This window comes from Kogia breviceps, chromosome 13 (genome assembly GCF_026419965.1).
Source record: "Kogia breviceps isolate mKogBre1 chromosome 13, mKogBre1 haplotype 1, whole genome shotgun sequence".
NCBI classification, from domain to species: domain Eukaryota; kingdom Metazoa; phylum Chordata; class Mammalia; order Artiodactyla; family Physeteridae; genus Kogia; species Kogia breviceps.
In genome coordinates, this window is record NC_081322.1 from 23576844 (window position 1) to 23603959 (window position 27116).

Consider the following 27116-nt stretch of genomic DNA (forward strand, 5'->3'; position numbering starts at 1 on the left):
GTGTGAAATAAACTCCCGTTGAGCCACTGAGATTTGGGGTTTGTTTGTTACTGAGCCCAGCCTGACTGATGTATTGATGTGCCTAATATTTTAAGGAGTACATTAGTAATAAGCTGGGCACAGAGGTCTCTCCAATTTATTGAATTATTTTACTTATTCTCGTTATTATTTACCCAGATTATTATTTGTCTTTCCAATACCCCATTGGATAGCATTCACTTTCTTCCATATATATGTAGAAGGCAGGCTAGTACTATAGAAATAGCATGGAGCTTGAGGTTGAAAGTTCTGGGTTTGGGTCCTTATTATATTTTTAATACAGCAGTTCTACTGAGATATAATTCACATACCAGACAGTTCACCTATTTAAAGTGTGCAGTGAAGTGGTTTTTAATATAGTCAGAATTGTGCAACCATCACCATAATCAATGTTAGAACATTATTATCACTCCGAAAAGAACCTCCCTGCAACCCTTACCCCTTAGCAGTCACTCCAGCCCCTCCCCCCAACCCTAGGCAACTACAAAGCTACTTTCTGTCTCTGTAGATTTGCCTTTTCTGCACATTTCATATAAATGGATTCATATAGAAGGTAAGTTCCATGACGGCAGTGATCTCTGTCTGCTTTGTTCTGTGCTGTGACTCTGGCACCCAGCACAGTGCCTGGCACATAGTAGGTGCTCAGTAGCTACCTGCTGGATGAGTGGATGGCTCTAATGGCAGGGGCTGAGAGCAAGGTGGCAGTAGCTGGCAGCTGGTAGCTCCAGCATTGCCCTGGATGGAGGGTAAGGGGGCAAGAGAATAACCTGCTAGCAGTCTTGGTCTCCTGTTGATCCAGAAACTTCTGTCTCAGGGCCTACCATGAAGGTTGAGAGGTAGGCCCAGTGAAGGCCACGCGCTTGATGTGGGGTGAGTCCTAAATAAAATGCCCCCTTTAGGGCTGAGGTGGAGTAGCACGTTACAGGGTCACCACACCCTATAGATTCCTGTTCCTCCATAGACTCTTCTTCCCAAACCCACACTTTTCTCAGGTCCTCACTGAATTCCCTCCTCTCCAGGGAAACCTGCTGTCCCTGGATACTTGGCTGGGGATGAGACCCACTTCTCAGAGGCACACACTGCGGCCTTGGGAGGTTCTTACTGCTCTGAGTAACACTCCAGGCACTGCTGGCTTGCCGACCTGTGGAATTCCTACTCCCACCTGCAAACCCAAGCCTGGGCAGCCTGTCTGCCTTTCCCTGAGTACCAGCTCACATTATTCAAAACACCAGGAGGCAGAATAGTACAGTGATTAAGTCTAGGTTTGAGGCCCAGATCTGACATTCTTTAGCTACAAGGCTATGGGCAAGTTACTTAACCTTTTTTAGCCTTTATTTCCTATCTGTAAAATGGGGATAAGAATAGTATAATAATATGAATAGACTTGTAAGGTTGTTAGAATGATGCATGTATAGTATGGACACACTGACCTGTGGTTTGGTCTTGAGAATGGTTCTGATCGTAGGGTTACCCTGACTATTGTTTCAGTCCTGGGGAATCCAAGTTGAGAGCAGGTGCAGGGCCATGTTGTCAGCCTGTGTGAACCACTTAAACAACATACAAATGTTCTAGAATTTGACGATAATTGTTACCCCCAATGTAAACTTGCAGCAATATTTTTTAAAAACAGTAAATTCTGTATTCGCTAAACTCCAAGCATAGCCCGGAGAGAGGCCGGATCTCGGGATCAACAAAACAAAGGAACGAGGTTAAATTTTTCTCTTTCGGATATATCGCTCTTTGTACCCTACTCTCTTCCCTCCCTCAGGAACTGCCCTGAGGCAAGTCTGAGCCACCTGCTGGTCTTGGTTTTGAAAACAACCCTTGAGTGTCTCTGCCTACACTTGGTGGGGGAGGGGGGGGCGGGTGGGCGGAGGTGCAGTCCCGGCTTTGCAGAACCCCCGAACGTCACCAGAAGCTGCTGTGCAGTGTGCAGCTGCAAGCCAGGGCTGCTCAGGGGGTAGCAGGAGCTCCTCTGTGGCTGTGCACTTGGATTTTGACCAGAAGGAGGTATTTTCAGTGCTTTTGCGAAATTAGTGAACTAATTATTTAGCAGTGTCAGAAATGCCACTAAGCTTAGAGAATGGCTGCTGTGGCACTTTGTACATCAGTGTCAATTTTAACCAAAGATCCTGATTGGGGTGGGGGGAGATTTCTCAGCTAATCTGGAAAGGAATCATCCTGTTGCTTTTCTTTTCTTAGACGAGTGAATGGTTTCCTCTCAGAAAATTCAGATCCAGAGGTTTAGAGCTTTAACCTTTTTTTTAAAAAAAAAAATAAATTTATGTATTTATTTATTTTTGGCTGCATTGGGTCTTCGTTGCTGCGCGCGGGCTTTCTCTAGTTGCGGCGAGCGGGGGCTACCCTTTGTTACGATGCACAGGCTTCTCATTGCGGTGGCTTGTCCTGTTGTGGGGCATGGGCTCTGGGCATGTGGGCTCAGTAGTTGTGGCTCGCGGGCTCTAGAGCGCAGGCTCAGTAATTGTGGTGCATGGGCTTAGTTGCTCCACAGCACGTGGGATCTTCCCGGACCAGGGCTCGAACCCGTGTCCCCTGCATTGGCAGGCGGATTCCCAACCACTGCACCACCAGGGAAGCCCTAACCATTTTTTTTGGATTGAAATATAGTGTACCAACTGAAAAGTGCACAAATCATGAACATACAGATGGGTGAGTTTTCACAAAGCAAACACAACTATCACCGAGATCAGGAAGTTGAATGCTGCCGGCAACCCAGAAGCCTTTCACATCCTCCCAGTTAATACCTGCCTTCCTCCCCAAATCACTGTCCTGACATCTAACACGATAAGTCCCTTTCGCCTGTTTCTGAGTTTTATATAAGGAGAAATATACCGTGTGTCCTTTCTGTGTTGTGAGGTTTGTCCACGCGGTTATCACTTATTGATATGCATTGCTATATAGTCAGAATGCATCACAATTTATCCCTTCTGCTCTTTTTTTTTGCCCCCAAGTCAAAAGAGCTTTTATTCATTTTTAAAATCTCACATATGAGCCTGGCCTCTTGCGGTTTATGTAACTGGATCACTCAGATCTTATTCATCAGCCTGCTGAACTGTTCCTTTTTCAGAAACATAGATACCATCCAAAATTTTTCTGATATCCTTGTTTTTAACTGTTGTGCGTTGCTGAATCAAAGCAGCTGAATTTGACACAAGTTCAACGTCACTTCCTTCAAGAATCAACTCATCTTTCTGGGCTTGAGATACTGAACAAGCAACACCTGGCCTCATCGGAACCCTGCAGATGTATTTTTCACCCCCAAAATTTCGGATTTCAGCGAGAGAACCATTCTCCTGAATAAGAGCGTCGATGGGGAAGTGAGCATACACAGACCTCATCTTGTATCGGAAGCCCAGTGTAACACCCTCGATCACGTTCTGTGCATGACTACAGATAGTGCGAACAGTGGCCAGTTCCTTTCTATTCCCCCACCATTTGTCAACCCGGAGCCTCTTCTTTTTCTTCCCAAGGAGACTGAGTTCTACATTGAGGTGATTAAAGTCCCTCTGCAGGGTGCCTCTGGGGCCCTTCACAATGACTGTGCATCCCTTCAGAGTAATGTCGACATTTTCTGGAATCCGACAGTCTGATTGCTGAGAATGGTCTTCATTCTCGCAGTAGATGAGGCAAAGAGACCCTTCTGCTCTTGATGGACATTTTTTTTTTTTTTTTTTTTTTTTGCGGTACGCGGGCGTCTCACTGTTGTGGAGCACAGGCTCCAGACACGCAGGCCCAGCCGCTCCGCGGCATGTGGGATCTTCCCGGACCGGGGCATGAACCCGCGTCCCCCGCATTGGCAGGCGGACTCTCAACCACTGCGCCACCAGGGAAGCCCTTGATGGACATTTTTGTTGCCCCGTGGATTTAAAAAAATTATCTGTATTTCCAACTTATTTTCAACTTTGTGTGCTACTAAAGCACTAAACAATTACTAAACAATAACTCCTTCAGAACATAACTCAAATACTTTGGTTAATTTTATTCTGGAATAGAAAGGCATTGATGCCAGTCTTAGGTGGCAGTGAGCTTCACAGAAGAGACAGAAAAGTTTATACTTCATTATAAAATAATTAGTGTCTTCCTCTTTATGGCATGGTAAAGGGATTCAGGATGTATTTGTTACTTCTACAGATAAATTTAGAAAATTATAACTTGGTGGAAAAATTAAAGTTCCAATTTGTGACAACAAGAATTATCAGATTCTGTCACATTTCAGTTACTTAAGTAGTCAAATCATGAATGGAATTACAGTGCACATAAGACATCCTCAGTAGCCTGTCATAACATATTTGTTGGAGATAGAGACAATTTACATTATCCTTATGTTAAGATTGATTACCAATAACTTATTTTACAGTTTTTTTACAATTATGAGTGATGCTGCAGTGAACATTCCCCCGTATGTCCTTTGGTGTATATGTGTTTGCCTTTCTGTGGATTACATACCTAGAGTTGGAATTGTCCGGGCATAGGATATGTGTATGTTTGACACTACCGAACAGTTGTCAGTGTACACCCCCAACCAGAGGTGTGGGAGAATTCCCATTGCTCCGGATCTGTGTCAACACTTGGTATTTTCAGTCTTTTAAAATCGTAACCATTCTTGTCAGAATGGTTATTTTCTTTTTCCTTGATGACTTTTGAAGTTGAACACCTTTCCATATGTTTCTTTGCTACCCAGGTAGCCTCTTCTGTGAGGTGACCTGTTCAAGAGTCTGGACCATTCTCCCACTGGATTGTCTTTCTTTGTCTTTTCTTTTTTTCCCTCTTTTCTCTTTTGGCCGTGCTTCGAGGCATGCAGGATCTTAGTTCCCCGACCAGGGATTGAACCTGTGTCCCCTGCAGTGGAAGCATGGAGTCCTAACCACTGGACTGCCAGGGGATTCCCTGTCTTTTTCTTAATGGTTTTAGAGCCATTCTTTATGTATTCTGGACATCAGACGTTAACTGGATGTATGAACCGTACATTTCTTCTCTCACTCTTTGATTTCACCAGAATCGATTCCACGCTCGGTCTCTGTGAGGGCTAGTTTCTTTCCACTTTCTCCTTATTTCTAGGGTGGTTAGCCCTTTTCAGGGTTCCCCCACTGAAGTGTAGGGGATTTACTCAGGCCCTTCTAGCTGGTACTGTTCCCTGAAGTCTCTTGGCAGCTACTTGCAAATCGGCAAATGCCACAAAGGAAATGTGACTGCAGATTGTTGACTCACCCTCTTTACACAAACCTTTTCTTCATGTTCGTGGCTATATAGGTCCTTGCTGCCCTGGTAGCTCTCTGATGTCTTCAAACAGATTTTTTAGTGTTTTGATGGGCTTCTCTGGTTGTTACCGGTAGTAGGGGTGGTGCGGTTGGCCGACAAAATGGCCCTCTAAAGAAATATTCACTTCCTAATTCCCAGAAACTGTGAACATTACTTTATATGACAAAGAGTGAATACTGTTGATATTTTGTAGGCCGCCCCAATGTGATTAAGTTAAAGATCTTGAGACGGGGCTTTTATTCTAGATTATCTGAGTGGGCCCTAAGTGGTAATTTGTTACAGCAGCCAAAAGAAACTAATAACAGTTGATCTGATGTAAGTCAGCTTTTCCATAACTTCTTTGAACGAGTTGTAGTTTAATAACTTTGTTACAGTCAGCTTCTAGATTTTAATTGCTATTTCAGGTTAAATTCGTGGAATGCAATTCTTTCTTTGATTATAGTGATGACAGTTGTGTAATTTTTAATGCATTGTGAAAGGAAGCATGATGAAATTCCATTATTACTACAGAGCTGGTTTCTTTGATTGTATTAATAGAATCAAGCAACAAATCTGATGAAATTCAGATAGGTTGAAAGTCTGACACCCATTATTTTTCTTCAGTATAGTATTATATTTGTTAAAGAATTTGTGGAGAAACTGATTAAAAACATCAAGTGGAAAAAAAATCAGCTTATAGTGGAACCGTTACAGATGAAGAAATTGACATTGATAGTCCAGATAGGTGAATTATGTTCAATTAATTATGTGCGATCAACATAATCACCTTTACAACTTGCTGTAAGGAAAAACTGATACTTGTTTATTCTGACCACTTCTAAACATTCAGTGGCAACACTTAAAAAGAGAAATGACCTTGTCCTTTTGGTAGTTAAAAATTGCCAAATAGAGTAGAAACCCAGCTGTTTGTTTTCCTATGGTTGTTAGGATATGTAGTGGGATGTGGATAAACAGTGGTAACACCACCTTGGATCCTGGGATCTTACTGGTCAATTGCTTGATTTTTATTTTTTTTTAATTTTTATTTTTTGCAGTACACGGGCCTCTCACTGTTGTGGCCTCTCCCGTTGCAGAGCACAGGCTCCGGACGCGCAGGCTCAGCGGCCACGGCTCACGGGCCCAGCCGCTCCGCGGCACGTGGGATCTTCCCGGACCGGGGCACGAACCCGTGTCCTCTGCCTCGGCAGGCAGACTCTCAACCACTGCGCCACCAGGGAAGCCCCAATTGCTTGATTTTTAAATTTTTTTATTTATATGTTTTTTTGGATACATGCCTATCTGCAAGCAGTTGAGAGCAAAGCCAGTGTCTTCATACCTTCACTGATTCATTCATTTGTTATTACTTTCCTACCTTGTACCAAGTGCTGTGCTAGGTATTAAAGATACTTTGAACAGCAAAAACTGACACAGTTCCTGCTTTCATGGTGTTCACAGTTGAATTGGAGACAGACAAGCAAAGAATCGTTAAAATGAGTAGGTTATATAGACTGAGATAAATGACCTGAAAGAAAGGAGCGTGAGTCTGTGAGAACATGGGAACACAGCTTGTTCTAAGCTGGGGAGATCAGGAAAAACTGATGATGGGCTGATATCTGACAAACATTCCTGGCAGACAGATTGGTTCACAGAGTCATACGATGCAAGAGAGCATCTCACCAATGAGGACTTGAAGGAAAGCCCAATGTGACCAATTCTCAGGAAGTTATGAGTTGTGTTGAGAGAGATGACTCTGGGAGGGTGGTTTCATGCAGAAACTTTAAAATCAAGTCAGGGACATAGATCTGTATCTTAAGAGCAATACTTGGGCCTCCATAACAAAATACCACAGACTGGGCGGCTCAAACCACAGATTTTATTTTCTCACGGTTCTGGAGGCTGGAAGTCCAAGATCCAGGTGCCGTCTGGGTTGGTTTCTCCCAAGGCCCCTTCTCTTGCTGGCAGATGGCTGCCTTCTCTCTGTGTCTTACATGGTCTCTTCTCTCTGTGCATGCATCCTTGATGTCTCTTCTTATAAAGTATATGGACTAAATGTATGTTAACCCCACCCCCCACCCCGAATTCACATGTTGAAGCCCTAATCTCTAGTATGGTTGTATTTGAAGTAAGGAGGTAATTAAGGTTAAATGAGGTCATGAGGGTGGGGCCTCTGATCTGATAGGATTAGTGTCCTTATAAGAAGAGACACCAGAGAGCTCTCTCTCCACCCCCAACTCTACCCCAGCTCCACACACCAAGGAAAGGCCTGTGACAACATAACAAGAAGGCAGCTGTCTGCAAGCCAGGAAGAGAGCTCTCACCAGAAATGAAATTGGCTACAACCTTGATCTTGGACTTCTAGCCCCCAGAAAGTTGAGAAAATAAATGTTTGGTTGTAGAGATGGTTGTGAGAGAGCCTGTGGAAGCAAAATCAACAGGATGCAGTGATGATGGATTGAAGCATTCAACAGAGGGAATGGGAAAAGGTAGATTTCAAGATTGACTCCAAATTTTTAGGCTTTGTAGATATGCAGTAGGAACGCTGGAGGAGAGGAGGTTGTAGAAAGATAAGTTTGGTCTTAGATTGTAGAGCTGAGGTGCTTTTGAGACATCCATGTGGAAATGATGAGTAGGCAGTTGGCTATATGGGTCAGAAGTTTGGAGGAGAGATTTGGAATAGAGATATGAATTTGAGAGTCTTGGGTCTACAGATGATAATAGTATTTAGTGAACTGCCTGGCATATTTTAAATCCTTGATAAATGTTTTGAATAAAAAAATAAATAAATTGTGGTCTAAACTGTTTCATTACCATGAGCTGGATTAGGGCTTAAGGATAGTATATAATCATTTCCTTAGAAAGGCTATCTATTGAGGAAGAAAACAGTAGAAGCATCTGCAACCAAACAGAAATGGTTCTTTGGATCATGTGATACTTTGTGTGAGGGTAATTGACTTTCTTAGTTAGAATTTTGGAAAGAGGTTGGAAAATGAACTCAAGCTATGAGAATAAGAGAAAATGTGGTACCTCTTTTCATTTTCTTGAGTCCCACAGCTTACAGCTGTCGAATCTGTTGCATAGCCCACAGAAGCATCAGGCAATCACCTGCACAGATGCACAAACAGTAGTGTGCTGCATATGCTTGGCTGCAAATCTGTCAGGGTCACAACAAATGGCAAAGACTCAAAAAGTATCTTAGCATTTACCACAGCTAAACCACAAAGGACGAGAAAGATAGCGGCCCAAGGTCATATCAGATTGGTCTTCTGTCAACAGTTCACATCACTATTTCCTGGATTATTAATGGCTTTTGCCGAGCCATGTGACAGCAGATGGCCAGATGACCTAAGAAGTATCCCTGCGGTGTTCCCTGGTGGTCCAGTGGTTAGGACTTGGCATTTTGGTTGCCGACAGCCCAGGTTTGACCCTTGGTTGGAGAACTGAGATCCCGCGAGCCATGCAGTGTGGCCAAAAAAAAAAAGCATTCCCTTGGACTTAAAATTCTAGGCTGCAGAGTGGGAGGGGTGAGCAAACCTAGCTCTTCTTGTTTCATGTGAACAAGAATGGTGCATGGGTTTTTTTTCAGTTTTTTATACTTATTTTTGATTAATTAATTAATTTTTGGCTGCATTTGTTCTTCATTGCTGTGTGTGGGCTTTCTCTAGCTGCGGCAAGCGGGAGCTACTGTTCGTTGCGGTGCACGGGTTTCTTATTGCAGTGGCCTCTGTTGTTGCAGTGCACAGGCTCTCGGTGCACTGGCTTCAGTAGTTGTGGCACGCGGGCTCAGTAGCTGTGGCTCGTGGGCTTAGTTGCTCTGCAGCATGTGGGATCTTACCGGGCCAGGGCTTGAACCCGTGTCCCCTGCATTGGCAGGCGGATTCTTACCCACTGCACCACCGAGGAAGTCCTGTATATGTTGTTTTATAATCTGAACTTAAAAACAAAACAAAACAAAAAAACCAACTTATTTATTTTATTTTTTTGGCCACACCTCATGGCTTGTGGGATCTTAGCTCCCCGACCAGGGATTGAACCCTGGTCAACCCCTGGTCTGGGAGCTAAGATCCCGAAAACTGCTGCACGGTCAAAAAAAAAAAAAAAAAAAAAAAGATGATTCTCATAGAATTTTTTTTCCCCTTTTCTTCACAGCAGATTAGGAGGGAGAGTCTCATGGCCTTGAGCTCCACTCATTTTGACTTGCACCCTGGTGGTCTTAGGTATCTGGCCCCAGCACTGCATAAGGAGGAAGGGATCAATTCTAGTGGCCCAAAGCCTGGTCCCAACCCTCCTGACAGCCAGCCTTCAGCACATCAGGGGAGTCAAAGGTGCAGGGAGTAGGGATGGCTCCAGGTCAGAAGCATTCCTAGGCAGCAAGGCAGGGATGACCTTCTGTGCCCTGAGTCTGCCTAGGTCAGAAGGAGATGGCAGGTTTCCCCCGAGAGCTGGAGCAGCCGCTTCAGCCCTTTGTTTTATTCTCACACAGTTAACTGGGTTAATGTGTACCAAAGTGCTGGAGGGTAGGCCTCAGGAGAGGGTGATGTTTAAGGAGCCGTGACACACCAGGCAGTCAGTTTCGCGGTGAATGAGATTTGCATCTTCTTTTTCTCTCTGAGAGGAAGTTTGCTTCTTTGCAGTAGTGAGCAGCTGTCTTCACGGGAGAGGCCGGGGAGGGCTGGCTCTCAGTAAATATAGAAAGGGAACTTGCCTTCAAAGGCTGTCATGCGAAGGATCTAAAGAGAAGATGTCTCAAGAAAGCGTTTTCTTTATTTTTTTTTATTGAAGTATAGTTGATTTACAATGTTGTGTTAATTTCTGCTGTACAGCAAAGTGACAATTATACACATATAGACACTCTTTTTTATATTCTTTTCCATTATGGTTTGTGCTGGGATATTAAATATAGTTCCTTGTGCTCTGCAGTAGGACCTTGTTGTTTAAGGAAGGCTTTGTCTATTACTGGGCCAGCTTATGGTTGGAGGACTTCAGGGTCTTCCGGGGGGTATGCATACTTAGGTATGTCACCCAAAGTGACAAAACCAAGCACTGAAACTTCCATAAGAAGAGCTCAGAGATACTGCTCTGTGACTACAAGGGGACAGTTGTTTTTATATTTATCATCTTGGTAACCCATTCTTACCCTGCCCAGAGAAGAGCTTCCAGTCCCTTCTGGATCTAGAGTTCTCCGTTTTCACCATAAGTGATGCTATGAAAGGTTTGCTGTCGCAGGATTTGCAGTGTGCCAAGCCCGCCAGCCCCAAACCTCTGCTCAGTTTCCTCAGTGGCTGTAGAGTCTGTTTTCATTTATTCATTCAACAACCACTTAGGACACTACCGTGTTAGGTGCTGAGCATGTCACAGCAAGTCTGTTGAAGTCACCACCCTTGAGGAGTTCACTGCCTGAATCAGTCTCTTGGGCGGCGTTGGTGTCTAGTATCAGAGACCAGTCCCAATGCTACCTGCTCTTACCTCTGGAGTGTAATAATGGTGCAGTTTGTTGGCTACAGAGCCTGTTTCTATAATGAAATGAGCTCGTATGCAATCGGATAAAAGGGAATAACGTCAGTTCATACACTTTTCACCCTCATGGAAGAGGAGCCGGAGTAGCAGGAGAATTATAACCTTCAGTAGGAAAGGGAAATGCCCTCAGCTCAACTCCGGCATCCACAGGACCTCTATCTGCTCTGTTTTAAGAAAATTAAACATGGTTGCCTATGCCCAGGGCTCCATTCCTAGAGACTCACACCCTAGCCTTGAGGGCTCCCAGCTGGCAGCAGGTTGTACGTCCTCCTGTCTGGTCTGTCGCTGGGAAGCCAGCATCTTCATCTGGTCGTTTTTGTGTGTACTTTTATTATTTCCTGCAGTAACCTCTTGCTGCCATGAGCTGCTTGCTGGTTTGCTTCTGAGGTACTGATTGTATGTGTGTGTGTGTGGGGGGGGGGTGCATGCGCGTGGTCTGGCTACCCCAGGCTTTGAAAGGTCCTTGAGTGATCTGTCCCGTCCTATATTTATTTCCCAGATGCCCTGGCGCTGACATCTGGAGGGCCAAGACGGTTAAACAACCGTGAACCGAAGATGTGGGGATTCTGAGCGTCACATTCCCTCCGTTCAGCCTTGCCCCCGCATCCTTCCTCTGTGAACCCTCAAGGAAGAGAGCCCCGGGAGGCCTGTGCTCACGCAGGCTCTGCCGGGTGGCCACAGCTGGAGAGAGGACTGTCGGGGGGCCTGGCCAGCTCTCAGTGGTTGAGTGTCTGCAGGGGAATTTACACCCCATTTACTATTTCCTGCATTGGGCACGGAGGGAGGCCTCCTAAACTATCTTAATATCATACAGGGCGGGGAACCGAAGGCTGTTTGGAATCCCTCTTTTTGTGGCCTGATTCTGGGGTGACCTTAAGTGAGTCGTAACACGCCTTCAGTGGCAGCAGGGAGTTAAGGAGCCTAGTTGCTTTTCAGAGAGACAGAGCATCAGCGGTCCTCAGTTGCAGAGTGCCCAGACAGCATCAGGCCGGCCACTCACAGCCCTCTGGCTCGGGGCCAGTCCAGGCCGGCAGGAAGGGCCCAGGTTGGAGGAATAAATCAAGAATGCGGGACACTCTGCCCGGAGGACTTGCTTCTAAAATATTCCCAAGATAAATGTATAACCTGATTCTGAACGTCGTACCTCGCGGTGGGTGGAGAGGTTCCAGCAACAGCCCCACCGAGCCCTCCTGACCCCTCCTTCCTTTGTGCTGAGCGGTGGCAGACCATTTAAAAAGCACAGAGGTTGCTTTGAGGAGCAAATCTGTTTATTCAGCCACTGTATTTGAATGTCAAGGGTTAAAAAGATGGTTGAGATTGTTTGCACCACAGGGATCTAAAAATGCAGCCATGGGAATTCATGGGAGGTGTTATTATCCTCAGTCCGTTTTAGGAGGTGTAAGTGAAGGAGCCCTGATCCTTGTTGCTGTGCACCCCAGAGAGCTGTGTCTGTGTAAACAAGAGGTGGCTCCGTGTGCCTGTGACCACGCACCCCCTCCCCAGTGGGTGGGAGGTGTGCTCCCATCTGGGAATTCAGCCAACGGTCCCATCTGTTCTTTCTCTTGGCTCCTGTTTTCACGGTTATGTCACTGTTAGGCTGAGGAAAGGAGATAGAGGCATCAATAGAACGGAAGATTCCGGGCAAATAAATATGTTCCAATTGGAAGAACCAGTGAATCCACTGTACTTTCCTTGAAGGAGAATTACGGGATGCTTTATCTCACTTTTCTAAGAGAAAAGACATTAATGGCCAACCACGTGGATGAAGGCTCCTCGCTCTTTCATGGATCCTTCTACTTCAGCATCTCTCCGTCCTCACCCCAGTCCAAGCCTCTATATCTGCTGACGCTGCAGCAGCGAGAGCCCCACTGGTAACCCCGGGCTCTACCGTTGCCCCGCCCTCCGCTCTTCATGCTGCACCACACGGACCATTTCAAAACCACAGACCTGACCATGGGGCTTCCTCTCAAATATATATATATATATATATATATATATATATAGAGAGAGAGAGAGAGAGAGAGAGAGAGAGAGATTTATTATAAAGATTTGGCTCTTGTGATTGTGGAAGCTGGCAAATCCAGAATATGTAGGGTGGTCCAATAGGCTGGAGACTCAGGAGAGCCGATGTTTCAGTTCCAGTCTGAAAGCCGTCTGCTGGAGAACCAGAAAGAGCTGATGTTGCACATGAGGTCCGAAGGCAGTCTGCCGGAGAATTCTCTCTTGCTTGGAGGACGCTGGTCTTCTCGTTCTAGTCAGGCTTTCAACTGATTAGATGAGGCCCACCCACATTATGGAGGGCAATCTGCTTTACTCAAAGTCCACTGATGAAAATGTTAATCTCATCCAAAAACAACCTTACAGGCACATCCAGAATGTTTAACTACATATCTGTGCACCCTGTGGCCCAGCCAAATTGACACATAAAATTAACTATCGCACTTCTCTTTGCTTTCTGTCATCTGTCCAAGCTGGACTTCTTCCAGCTTGTCTAACGTGCTACACTATATTCTGGCCTCTGGGCCTCTGCACAGGCTGCTTGCTCCGCCTGGAGTGCTTTTGCGTCTGGCGCATCCTTATTCACCCATCATGTGTCAGCTGAAATTCTACTTCCTTAAAGGGGCCTTCCCTGATCTCCCAGGCTAGGTTCATTCCCTCAGCTATATATTGCCAGAGCACACTAAATTTTCCTTAGTATCACACTTAGAGTCACTTGTTCAGTGCCAGCCTTCCCCGCTAGACTTTAAGCTCCATGAAGGCAGAAAGCCAGGAAGCATATCTGTTTTGCTGTTATATGCCTGGCTTTTACTACCTATTCAAAGATCATCCAACGAATGAACAAATGAATGTATTGAAAGTTTACACTATATTAAAAGCTTACAAGCTGTGAGGCTCTTAACATACACAGATGCAACCCTGTGAAGTAAATATTATTATCTTCACTTTTACAGAGGCCCACAGAGGTTAGGGACTTGCCCAAAGTCATGTCACTTGTCATACAGAATCTGGGCTTCAAATAAAAAAATAATAAAGGTAACCGCTAGCACTTACAGCACTTGATAAGGGTCAGGTACTATTCTATGTATGTGACAACCGACAGCAACCCAGTGTGACAGCATCCGGTAAATGGCCGGCCGTGTTCCCTCCCCCCAGATTCACGCTGGAGGATCTGCTTCCATGTGTCTCAGGAACCCGGAGTCCAGAATTCCAGGGGAGGGAGGCTGGTCCCCTCTTCACCCTGGGGTCTTCTCTGGACCATCTTCAGTTCTCTTTTCCTCTGCCCCAGGAAATAGGGGCAAGTTAGCAAGTCTGCTGGCCAAGCAGATGTCCAGTTGGGGAACGGAATGCCGCTGTCCCCTTCTTGAAGGTACCTCTAGTCTGTACAGGAAGCCCCTTGCGGGCGGAGGTGGGCCTGGCGGGTCCCCGCCTGCCTCAGCCCCCGCCGCCGGCTGAGCCCCGCACCCCGCGCCTCCGTCCTGGGTCGCGGCGGCCGGAGGTGCGCGCGGGTCCGCGGGGCAGACGGCGGCGAGGTCGTTTGTGTTGGGCGGGGGGCAGTGCGCGAGGTTCCGGCGCCTCCCCCGCTGAGCGTCCTCTGCTGAGCATCGCGGCCCCCGGGGCTGCCGGCGCCCCGGCTTGCTATGCTCTCCGCACTCTCCCGGCCTCGAGAACGCGGCTAGGCAGCAGTAATTTAATGGGGAGTTGGCCTGCTGGGAACTAGGGGTCTGCTGGGGTCTCAGTTCTTGGCTGGCCCCGGAACACGAGGTTGCCAGGCGTGTGACGGCAGCAGGTAGGAGTGAGCCGCTGGTGCGGTGATGAGCAGGGAAGGAAGGCCACTGGCTGTGAACCTAGGCAAGAACGACCAGCCAGCACAATCCAGACCAAGGTCCATGGGCCCAGCTCGGTCCTGGCGGCTGGTCAGTGGAATCGACCTGCAGGTGTGGCTCTTGTCACTCTAGGACTGGCTTCAGCACAGAACCTTGCTGGCTGAATTCCCCTAGAAACTGGGTAGAATGTTCAGAAGGAGGGGAGCAGGGCTTGGCGTGCCTGGCAGGACAGGCTGAAGAGGCTTCAGCAGCTGTGTCCTTGCATTCCAGAAGCCACGCTGCTCTGCTAGGGAGGCTTGACCCGATCCTGCTGATGAGCCCGGGGTGCGGCCCTCAGCCCTCCAGGAGAGCGCGCCGGAGGGGAGCCAGGGGCTGCGCCCGACTCAGCACTGCGGCCACGCATCCAGTCTGCAGGCAAGGGCAGTGGGGAGCCGGGGATGTCACGGCCTTGGGAATGTCCTCTGATGAAAAAGAACCTGCAGGCTCATAAAATAACTTTAGTGTGGAACGTTGGTGTGTTGAAAAGCAGTTCTGTGTGCATTTCCCCCCTTGGTGTGGATCAGCAGTGCTGAGGCAGCAGGTGCGATACAGAAGTGTGAGCAGAGACCGTCTGGAAGCCCCAAACTCCAGGGAAACTAGAGGTGACAGCCAGCCTAGGGAAGAGGACAGGAGGTGGGGGCGGTGGTGGTGGCGGCAGCCCAGCAGGCGCCCCTTGTCTCAGGGCCCTAATCCTGGCTCCAGGCGGGTGGTCAGGGGAGCTGCAAGGTCTCCTGGGCGAGCAGAGCCCACAGTCCTGAGCTGTTCTTCGCTGTGTTTGGGTCATCTCCCCACAACTAAGGGGGAGAAATCTAGATGAGGTTTAAGAATTAGTGCTTTAAGAATGTGGATCTCACAGTTGAAACCTTGGAACACGTGTTTTCAGCACAAGGTGTTAAAGTGAACGGAAGGATTCAATGCCTTTTCAAGGAGGGTGTCTCCATGTGGGCAGAACTAGAGAATAAATTGGTCCTGAATAAACAAAAAAGGAGAAACGCTTCTCTTCATGATCATTCTACTCTCCAAAAAGCAGCCCTCTCTCCTTGTCTGCCACTTCCATAGACCTAGTTGGGGGCTATGGGGTAAGCCAGATTCTCTGAGTGACCTGGGGAAGGTGGGTCCAGGGGTGTCAGATAGTACCTGTTGCCAATACATAGTAGGGCTTGGTTTTCTGAAATCCAGTATATACATGTATTTTTTGAGGCTATGTGTCTTCTCAAGATGACTCGAAAATACATTTGCACTCCCAGAATATGGGGGGATTGTTAGCTAAACATCTATTTCATTGTGTGTAATTACAAACTGATGCCCTAGGAGAATTAATTCCCTAGAGGATGGGGCAGGTCTTTTTCTTTATATATCAAGTTGCAATATTAATAATGCAGCCACATGTGGCTCTGCTATGGAAGAGTTTAATTTTCAAAGACAGATAATTTTATGGCTGACTTGAAGTATTTGTCTCCAACCACTGGGTTGATATCATGTTGCCTCCCTAACGGATTCTTGCTCATTCAAAGGAGAGATGAGCTGGGGGGAGTACAAAGCTTTTCAATTAATTTATGATCCTGTTAGGTGCCAAGCCTGTAATTACTTTGTGATTGTTGCCTTTGCCAAAAAAAAAAAAAAAAGAAAGAAAGAAAAAAGAAAAGTTGAAAACCTGTTTTTTGGAAAAGTTCTTTTCTGAACTTGAAAGATAACATAGGTTAAAAAAAAAAAAAAAGCTTGTGTCTCCCCTTCCAGAGCAGGGAGTGGGGAGAAATGAAGATTCCTGGCCTATTCTTTTTCCTAACCAGTGAATTTATAAAGTACTTTTTGGTGAATGGGACCTTTGTTTAAAAGAATCTTTAGATCTTACTTTTACATTTTTTTTTTTTTTTTTTTTTTTTTTTTTGATATGTGGGCCTCTCACTGTTGTGGCCTCTCCCGTTGCGGAGCACAGGCTCCGGACGCGCAGGCTCAGCGGCCATGGCTCACGGGCCCAGCCGCTCCGCGGCATGTGGGATCTTCCCGGACCGGGGCACGAACCCGTGTCCCCTGCATCGGCAGGCGGATTCTCAACCACTGCGCCACCAGGGAAGCCCTACTTTTACATTCTTGACTACACATCCCACATCCAACTCATTTAGTCATCCATCCATTCAATATCTATAAGTACTGCTGTGCCCAGGGACTCTTGCAGGCTTGGGGATAAAGTAGCTAGCATGGAAGAGGCCCCTGCCCTCGTGGAGCTCCCATGGGATGGTGGTGACTGGAGGTAGACAATATGCAAGTAAATAAATTAATGAACAAGATGATTTCCAGTTATGTTGACTGTTGTCAGAAAATAGCATTCAGCCCTGTGATGAAGTGTGTGCACTTGGGGAGGAAGCAGCTAGTCCATTCCGATCTGCCCAAAGCATTGTAGACCTAGGGACCTGGTGCCTGAGCAAGGTTCCCCATTCCTGCCCCTGCTACCAGAGCCACTGCAGGGTTGTACCACAGACCCGGCAGGTAGAAATGGAAACCTTTGTGAGAACCTGGCAAACTGTTAGCCAGGACTCTCTTTGGACTTCCAGTTCAGCTAAGTAGAGCACAGAGCTTCTTTAGGGAAAAGAGAAGAAGGCATTGCAAGTCTTAAACAAGAGTAAGGTTCCCCAATCACTGCCTTAATCAAGTTCATTAAAACTGAAAGTATATTTAAAACTTTCCTTATGATTAACTCTATTATAATATAAGTAGTAATACTTGAATTTCTCCATGAGGTCGAAAGGCATCTTGATTTAGGAGATAGGGAGTCGTGTGCCCCCAGTGTAAACCTTTGGCTTTCATTAAGTGTAAGTAGTAAACCCCAAATGCCTGCAGTATAAATAAGATAAAATTTCGAAGAATTAGCCATTCTGGGAGATAAATATTTGGTTTGAAAAGTTCTACTGTTGTACTATCTACTGTTTGCATGTTTCCCCAGCCACTGTGTTTTGACAGCTGAGGCAATTAAAACAGACAAGAGTTTAAAACACACAGACACACACACACACACAAAGATCAGCGCAAAGATCTGAGTTTGTGCTTTTGGTTTCACTGATAAGTATGGAACGTGGTGCACATGTGGTTGTCTGGCTGCATCCCTGCCCTGGGCCGTGCCGTAAAGTACCCGGGACACTTCTCTGTTCAGCAAGCTGCTCTCCAGAGAACCCCTGGCCACAGTGACCAGTATAATTCAGGGCCTAGTTCTGTATGGAGAGCAAATTTAAGTCAAAAATGCATTTATTCTGAAAGAATGCCATAGAACTTGGCCTCTACTTGGCCTAATGTAGAAAGTTGATGTCTTCTTGAAGCTAGGGAGGCAGCACCCCACAGTTGAGAGCAGTTGCCCTAGAACTTGGCAATCTGGACCACATCCTGACCCGACCATTTTCTAGCTGTGCAATCCTGATTAAGTGGCCTGACCTCTCTCTGGTTTATTTCTTCATCTATGAAATGTGGGTAATCATAGGGTCCACCCGTATGCTGTCAAGAGGATTAAATGAAGACCTTACCACGATGCATGACCCAGGGTAAAAAGCTCCGTCACTGATCATTACCCCCGTCGTCTCTACTGGGTTCCACCTGGTGTCCAGGTGAGGCTGCTTTTGGCCTGTTGTGTTTACTCCGCTGCCCTTTCTCTGTAAAGCAGCTTAAAAGCTACATCCCCAGAAGTGGAGGTGCCCCTGGGAGGAAGGTGTGTGCTGCTATGAACTTGACTGCAAGTGGCTCTGCTTGCAGTCTCAGAGCTGTGGAATGCGCTCTTGGTGAAATGCTGCCTGACTCTCCTCTCTGTCACCCTGGTGTGCAGAAAAAGACATGTCTGGGAATTTTTAAAGGAATGTAGCTGATCCAGTAGGAGTTGTCTCCAAAGGCTAACTTGAATGTATGTGCGTGTATATATATACCACACACACATATGATTGTATTATATTTATAAAGTCTAAAAATATATATTGGGCTTCCCTGGTGGCGCAGTGGTTGAGAATCCACCTGCCGATGCAGGGGACACGGGGGTTCGTGCCCCGGTCCGGGAAGATCCCACATGCTGTGGAGCGGCTGGGCCCGTGAGCCATGGCCGCTGAGCCTGCGCGTCCGGAGCCTGTGCTCCGCAACGGGAGAGGCCACAACAGTGAGAGGCCCGCGTACCACACACACACACACACACACACAAACACACACACACACACAAGAGAATCTTCACCTCATCAACTGCTTGATCCCTTGGAGGCCTAGGAGGCAGAGATCCTTTTGACATTTATCAAATGTGTCCTCATCCTCGGTGCCACTTTTCTAGTGGTCTCTTGTCACAGAGAAACGGCTCTCACCAGCTATGTAATGAGTATCTACTCTGTGCAAAGCTCTGCGAAGGAAAATAAGGGATGAATAAAAGTAGGATATGGGGCTTCCCTGGTGGCGCAGTGGTTGAGAATCTGCCTGCCGATGCAGGGGACACGGGTTCGAGCCCTGGTCTGGGAAGATCCCACATGCCGCGGAGCAACTAGGCCCGTGAGCCACAACTACTGAGCCTGCGCGTCTGGAGCCTGTGCTCCGCAACAAGAGAGACCGCAACAGTGAGAGACCCGCGCACCGCAATGAAGAGTGATGAAGAGTGGCCCCTGCTCGCCGCAACTAGAGAAAGCCCACGCACAGAAACGAAGACCCAACACAGCCAAAAATAAATAAATAAATAAATAAATAAATAAATAAAACTAAATTCACAAGACTGTCAAAGGGATTAAATTAGATGATACACATGAAAAAAAAAAAAAAAAGTAGGATATGGTTCCTTAACCTCTTCCTAGGAAACCATTGTGAGGGTTCTGCTAGTTTCTAAGTATATCTATATGAATTTTACAGTTGGAGGCTGGGAAAATACCCACAGGTGCTTCTGTGGACCTACTGGACCCCTTGTGAAACAGACATGGCCACAGCTCCATTTGTCACCTGGACTCCAACTGGAGAATCACCATTTGAGGTCCCACGGGTTCAGCATCAGCTCAGACCCATATCCAACATGAAAGATCTGGCATCCCATTTTCCCCAGCGTCAAAGATCCACATCAGTGGTTGTGGATCCTCTTGTAGAAGGATCAGTGAACTCTTTATCATATGAACTGTGTTGGTGGTATTGCAGGGTCCCTCCCCAAGGAGACCGAGCCTCTTCTCTTCCAATGGCCCGTGGACCTGTGAATTACAGCAGCTGATGCCAGCCTCCCGCTCTCCAGCCCACTGTCTCTTTTTTATGCAAGTCAAATAACACATCTAGTCAGTCCACCCATCTTGCCTGTGGCCAATCCGCCATGGCTACAGATGCCTAATGGTCACAGCACCCTGTTTGCCACTCTGGCCTTGCTGTCGATTATGGTATTTACATCCATCCAGCCTCTGATGGTTAATTGTCACCACTTGGCCTCTGCTATTTTGGAATCCTGTCATCCTCCATTAATTCAAAAGCGCCCAATACCAGGGAGCATGTCTTATGTCAACTCCAGCCAACGGAGACCAGAGCCATTGGACTTCTCACTAGTGCTGTTACCATTTATTGAAGAAAGCGACCCCTTGGCCTTCCTGGGATCAGGAAGATGGTGGCCTCTTTTGTTCTCTCATAATAAGTCCAGTTTTAAGCCTTCAACCTTCAAACCTTTAACTCATCCCTCAATATTACACCAAGGCAGTTCCAGCATTTCATTCACTGTAGGCTGTCTTTGTGCCTAGGCTTCCAGGAGCCATCCCAACATTTGAGGACCAGCTTCAGGTCCTTTCTGTGCCAGGATACTAAGCTACCAGTTACAGGAGAGTGCTCCTGTGTTGATAAGTTCTCATCAGTCTAGCCTGACATTAACCCCATCAACGCTCCCTCACCCATGCGTTCCCCATTCCATCCATACATGATAGTGAAACCTGAAAGTCCTTCAGTAGAAAGCTTTTTCCAGCAAGGGCAGGGACCCTCTTTCGCTGCAGGCTGTGCTGAGACCTGGCCCTAACTATCAGCTGGGGTGGAAGGATTTTGAGGAAGGGGAGCATTGCCTTATGAGGCGGCTGCCTCAGGGGAGGTCTTTGCAGGTCTCCAGGCAAGAAGGATCAGCTCTCCTTTTGAAAGGAGCTGCTTTGCTGGTCCAGAAAGTTCAGGGGAATTTGGGAGTTCAGGATTCTGGGACTTGTGCACTAGTGTCCCTGTGGCAAGTCTCAGGGTGACTTCGTCTGTGTAAACTCCCCACACCTCTAGGAGTCCCACCCTGTGTTGTCGGAGAAGCTCCATCCCAGGTGGGTGCTGTGTAGTTCTCCTGAGCAGTAGTTCTGGCTGTAGCTAGCAAGGTAGAGACGAGAGGATTGTGAAATAGTGCTCAAAAGGTGTCCGAAACAAGCGTTCTCCGCGGGACTTTATTTAGAAGATGAGGTCAGAGAAATACTTCATTTAAACCCAGAACTTCCTGGGTGACAGATACATTCACAGGGTTCACAGGAGGCCAGGTGTCTTCAAGTGTCTCCAACCCCCAAAGGTGGATTTAATCTTGAAGAAAGCAATAGTGAATTAAAGTCAATCATGGTTTTCTAACCACAAAGTTGCAATAATCATAGTGGTTACTGAAAGCTGGGATGTGTATACATTCTAGATACATTATCTTATTTCTCTACGGTAATGTTCTTATATGTGATCTTACTGAATTTTCATAACCATTTTATCAAGTAGATAATATACCCAGTTTACAAAAGAAGCAGCTGATACTCAGAGAAGTTAAGTAGCTTTTTGAAAGTAAAATAATCAGTAAGGAGTGGATCTAAATTTATCTGACTCTAAAATGTTAACCAACTGATTTTTAGTAGTTATGTTGACACCCCAGCAAAGCCATGAAAATTTAGGGGAAGAAATGTATATAACAGAATTTTTCATACACATGTAGATAATTTCTGAAAAAGGAACAGTACAACAAGCCAATGATGTTCTAAAACATCATTAAGAAAAAAGCTGAAAGCAATGTGATGCTTTTAAAAATTGCATTAAACTACATTTAGGAAAAAAATAAATAAAAGAAAAAAGGCAATAGAGGGAAGCCCTTGTTACATAGGATCTTTTCACAGTGATTGGCACTGACATAAATTGCAGCAATATCTTTTTGGATCTGTCTCTTACAGTAATGGAAACAAAAACAAAAATAAACAAATGGGACCTAATTAAACTTAAAAGCTTTTGCACAGCAAAGGAAACCATAAACAAAACGAAAAGACAACCTACAGAATGGGAGAAAATATTTGCAAATGATGCAGCCGATGAGGGCTTAATCTCCAGAATATATAAACAGCTCATGCATCTCAATATCACTAAAATGAACAACCCAATCAAAAATGGGCAGAAGATCTAAATAGACATTTCTCCAAAGAAGACATATGGATGGCCAAAAAGGACAATGTCCTCAAAATAATAATGAAACTCCAAGAGACAAGTCCCCTCAGAGAGCCTGCCTCTCCACATTATGACAGTCTTCTAAACACTGCCTCAAAAACTACTGTATTTTATTTCATATTTTGAGAAGAAGACTCAAGAGTTTTCAAGTAAAAGCCCAATTAAGTGATACAGGTGCCATGCGAGCAGCTCCAAGATGGCCCCAGGACCATGAAGAAGGGTACCCACTGCAGTCAGTCTTTCTTCAGCCCTTGGTAATTAGAGGATAAATTTGGAACCACCATCCTGAAATATTACTTTTAAGGAAACTACTGATTTATGGAGTACTGTTGGCATTGCTAAGTGTGATAACTAGAAAGATCCTACTACAACTCGTGTTTTGGGGGATTACATAGAATGTAGTTCAGCAACAAGTTATGGCAGATGTGGCAGGCAGTGGTTGATCTGGCAAGGGTTGGCTCTTGGAGAGAGGGAACTGGCATTACCACACCTTTCTCCTGCCACCGCTGATAGGGGCAGCATGCCCTGCAGTTTCAGAGGTGTGGTGATGGGACCTGCCTTTTCTTGGACCTGCAGCCCTGGTGTTAATATCCTTGCTCATACTTGAGCATGAAGGGGGAAGATGGGAAGCCATCAAGCATGGTGTCTTGGGGGGATTGGAGCGGGGGCCACCTGTCCAGCTGATTCTCAGACAGTAAGCACTCCCAACGGTATCTGCTTGACAGTCCATCCTCAGGGACTCTGGAGACAGCTCTTCCCACCCCGGTTCTCTGCTTGTTGCTATTTCTTCCTTTATGGCAGGATTTCCCACTTTTGACTGAACAGCAAACCTCGCCAGTTTAACTCCTTACATAGTATATAGAAAATTATATCCTTTACTGGATATAGTGGTCTGATAGATGTCGTTGATGAGTATATCCCGGGAATGTCAAAAGGTATGTTTGCTAAGAGCTAGTTTCTACTATTTCTGTCACTTGAATGTCAACAGTAGTTTATTGGGCATTTTCTTTTTTTTCCTTTTCTTTATTTTTTTATTGAAGTATAGTTGATTTACAATGTTGTGTTGGTTTCATGTGTACAGCAAACTGATTCAGTTACACACACACACATACATATATATTCTTTTTCAGATTCTTTTCGCATGTAGGTTATTACAAAATACTGAGTATAGTTCTCTGCACTATACAGTAGGTCCTTGTTGATTATCTATTTTATATATAGTAGTGTGTATCTGCTAATCCCAAATTCCTAAGTTATCCACCCCCCTTCCCCTTTGGTAACCATAAGTTTGTTTTCGAAGTGTGTGATTCTGTTTCTGTTTTGTAAATAAGTTCATTTGTATCATTTTTTTAGATTCCACATATAAACGATATCGTATGATATTTGACTTTCTCTGTCTGACTTCAGTTAGTATGATAATCTCTATGTCCATCCATGTTGCTGCAAATAGCATTATTTCATTCTTTTTTATGACTGAGTAATATTCCATTGTGTATATTTATACCACATCTTCTTTATCCGTTCATCTGTTGATGGACATTTAGGTTGCTTCCGTGTCTTGGCTGTTGTAAATAGTGCCACAGTGAACATGGGGCTGCATGTATCTTTTCAAAGTATGGTTTTCTCCAAATACATGCCCAGGAATGGGATTGCTGGATCATGTGGTAGCTCTGTTTTTAGTTTATTAAGGAACCTCCATACTGTTCTCCACAGTGGCTGTACCAATTTACATTCCCACCAACAGTGTAGGAGGGTTTCCCTTTCTCCACACTCTCTCCAGCATTTATTGTTTGTAGACTTTTTGGTGATGGCCATTCTGACTGGTGTGAGGTGATACCTCATTGTAGTTTTTTTTTTTTTTTTTTTTTTTGAATTTTAGAATTTTATTTTTTTATACAGCAGGTTCTTATTAGTCATCCATTTTATACATATTACTGTATACATGTCAATCCCAATCTCCCAATTCATCACACCACCACCACCCCCGCCCTGCCACTTTCCCCCCTTGGTGTCCATATGTTTGTTCTCTACATCTGTGTCTCTATTTCTGCCCTGCAGACTGGTTCATCTGTACCATTTTTCTAGGTTCCATGTATATGCGTTAATATATGATATTTGTTTTTCTCTTTCTGACTTACTTCACTCTGTATGACAGTCTCTAGATTCATCCACGTCTCTACAAATGACCCAATTTCGTTCATTTTTATGGCTGAGTAATATTCCATTGTATATATGTACCACAACTTCCTTATCCATTCATCTGTCGATGGGCATTTAGGTTGCTTCCATGACCTGGCTGTTGTAAATAGTGCTGCAATGAACATTGGGGTGCATGTGTCTTTTTGAATTATGGTTTTCTCTGGGTATATGCCCAATAGTGGTATTGCTGGGTCATATGGTAATTCTATTTTTAGTTTTTTAAGGAACCTCCATACTGTTCTCCATAGTGGCTGTATCAATTTACATTCCCACCAACAGTGTAGGAGGGTTCCCTTTTCTCCACACCCTCTCCAGCATTTGTTCTTTGTAGATTTTCTGATGATGCCCATTCTAACTGGTGTGAGTTGATACCTCATAGTAGTTTTGATTGGCATTTCTCTAATAATTGGTGATTTTTAGCAGCTTTTCATGTTCCTCTTGGCCATCTGTAATGTCTTCTTTGGAGAAATGTCTATTAAAGTTTTCTGCCCATTTTTGATTGTTTGTTTGTTTGTTTGATATTGAGCTGCATGAACTGTTTATATATTTTGGAGATTAATCCCTTGTCGGTTGCATCATTTGCGAATATTTTCTGCCATTGTGTAGGTTGTCTTTTTGTTTTGTTTATTGTTTCCTTTGCTGTGCAAAAGCTTTTAAGTTTCATTAGGTCCCATTTGTTTATTTTTGTTTTTGTTTCCATTACTGTAAGAGACAGATCCAAAAAGATATTGCTGCAATTTATGTCAAAGAATGTCCTATTGGACATTTTCTCTGTGTCATCACTGTACCAGACTCTTATTACCTTGTTTTCTTAAGGTTATGCTATTTTTTAAATTGAAGTATAGTTGATGTACAATGTTATATGTTATAGGTGTACAATATAGTGATTGACCATTCTTAAAGGTTATACTCCGTTTATAGTTATTATAAAATATTGGCTCTGTTCCCTGTGCTGTACAATATATCCTTTTTGCTTATCTATTTTATACACAGTAGTTTGTACCTCTTAATCCCCTACCCCTGTATTGCCCCTCCCCACTGGTAATCACTAGTTTGTTCTCTATATCTGTGAGTCTGCATCTTTTCTTGTTATAGTCACTATTTTGTTGTATTTTTTAGATTCCACCTGTAAGTTTGAGTCTCACAAGAACCATCTGAGATCATTCTTTTATTATCTCCATTTTACAGAGGAGGAGATGGAGGCTTAGAAGGCTTAGATGGTTTGCCCACAGAATCATGCATGCAGCAGACTGGAGTCAAATCCATGTCTGGTTTCAGTGCCCTGGCTCTTAACTTGATGTTCTTTAAAATTGAGATACATTTCATATATCATAAAATTCACCCCTTTAAAGTCCACAGTTTAGGGACTTCCCTGGTGGTCCAGTGGTAAAGAATCTACCTTCCAATGCAGGGGACACGGGTTCGATCCCTGGTTGGGGAACTAAGATTCCACATGCCGAGGGGCAACTAAGCCTGTGCGCCACAACTTCTGAGCCTGCGCGCCTCAACTAGAGAGCCCTCGTGCCTCACACTACAGAGCCCACTCTCCCTGGAGGCCATGCACCACGACTAAAGAGAGAAAACCCGCACCCCACAACTAGAGAGAAGCCCGCACGCCGCAACTAAGACCCGACGCAGCCAACAATAAAGTATACGATTTAGTGGTTTTTACTATATTCAGAAAGGTGTGCAACCGTCATCACTATCTAACTTCAGAACATTTTCATCACCTCAAAAAAAAACCCCAGGGGCTTCCCTGGTGGCGCAGTGGTTGAGAATCCGCCTGCCGATGCAGGAGACACGGGTTCGTGCCCCGGTCCGGGAGGATCCCACATGCCGTGGAGCGGCTGGGCCCGTGAGCCATGGCCGCTGAGCCTGCGCGTCCGGAGCCTGTGCTCCGCAATGGGAGAGGCCACAACAGTGAGAGGCCCGCATACCGCAAAAAAAAACAAAACAAAACAAAACAAAACAAAAACCCAGTCTCTGTGGATTTTCCTGTTCTGGACGTTTTGTATAAATGCAGGCATACAGCATGTGAACTTTTATGTCTGGCTTCTGTTTACTTAGCTTAATGTTTTCAAGGCCATCCATGTTATAGCAAGTCTCAGCAGTTCATTCCTTTTTATGCCTGAATGATATTTCATTGTTTGGATATAGCACATTTTATTTGTCCATTCACCAGTTGTGGACATTTGAATTGTTTCTACTTTTTGGTGATGAAGAACGCTGCTCAGACAGCACCTGTATGACTTAACTGGGCTTTTACTTGTTGAAAACTCTTGTCTTCTCACAATATGAAATAAAATACAGTAGTTGCTGAGGCAGTGTTTAGAAGGCTATCACAACACGGAGAGGCAGGCTCTGTGAGGGGACTTGTCCCTCGGAGATTCATTATTATTATTTTGATGGCGTTGTTCAGCAGCAAGCAGCGTTGTTGTAAAGGCATGAAACACTGAGTCTCAGCGTGTGGCTGGAGAGCACGTGGTTTACATAGTTATAATCGTACGTTTCCATTTCTGTTGTCATCACTGCAATGCATTCAAGTGCTTTTTAAGTCTGATTTGATAAAAAAGCAAGTCATGGACTAAAGGAGATGCCGTTCAGTGTCCTCTTTTTTCCAACAGTTGGGTATTTATTGCGGGTGGGTCGTTTACTTCTCCGTGGACGGGGCCAGGCTGCTCTGGACCTAGAGAGGAGGGCTGTGCTGTCTGGGGTCAGCCTCCTCCCCTGGTAATTTTTCAGTTAATGATATTCGGGCAGTGGTTGTTCTTTTGCGCTAACGTATTTATAAAAAAATAACAGAAACACGTTAGAGTTAAAGGTTTATTTTCTTTACATGAC

At 45.2% G+C, this 27116-nt stretch overlaps 1 protein-coding gene and 1 pseudogene across 4 annotated transcripts in view; one reads left to right on the forward strand and one right to left on the reverse strand.

Moving 5' to 3' along the window:
- Positions 1-27116, forward strand: part of ANKRD6 (ankyrin repeat domain 6) — a 202359-nt gene that overhangs the window by 72822 nt on the left and 102421 nt on the right. The gene's annotated exons all lie outside the window — the stretch shown is intronic.
- On the reverse strand, positions 3093-3670 carry LOC131767857 (large ribosomal subunit protein uL6 pseudogene; annotated as a pseudogene).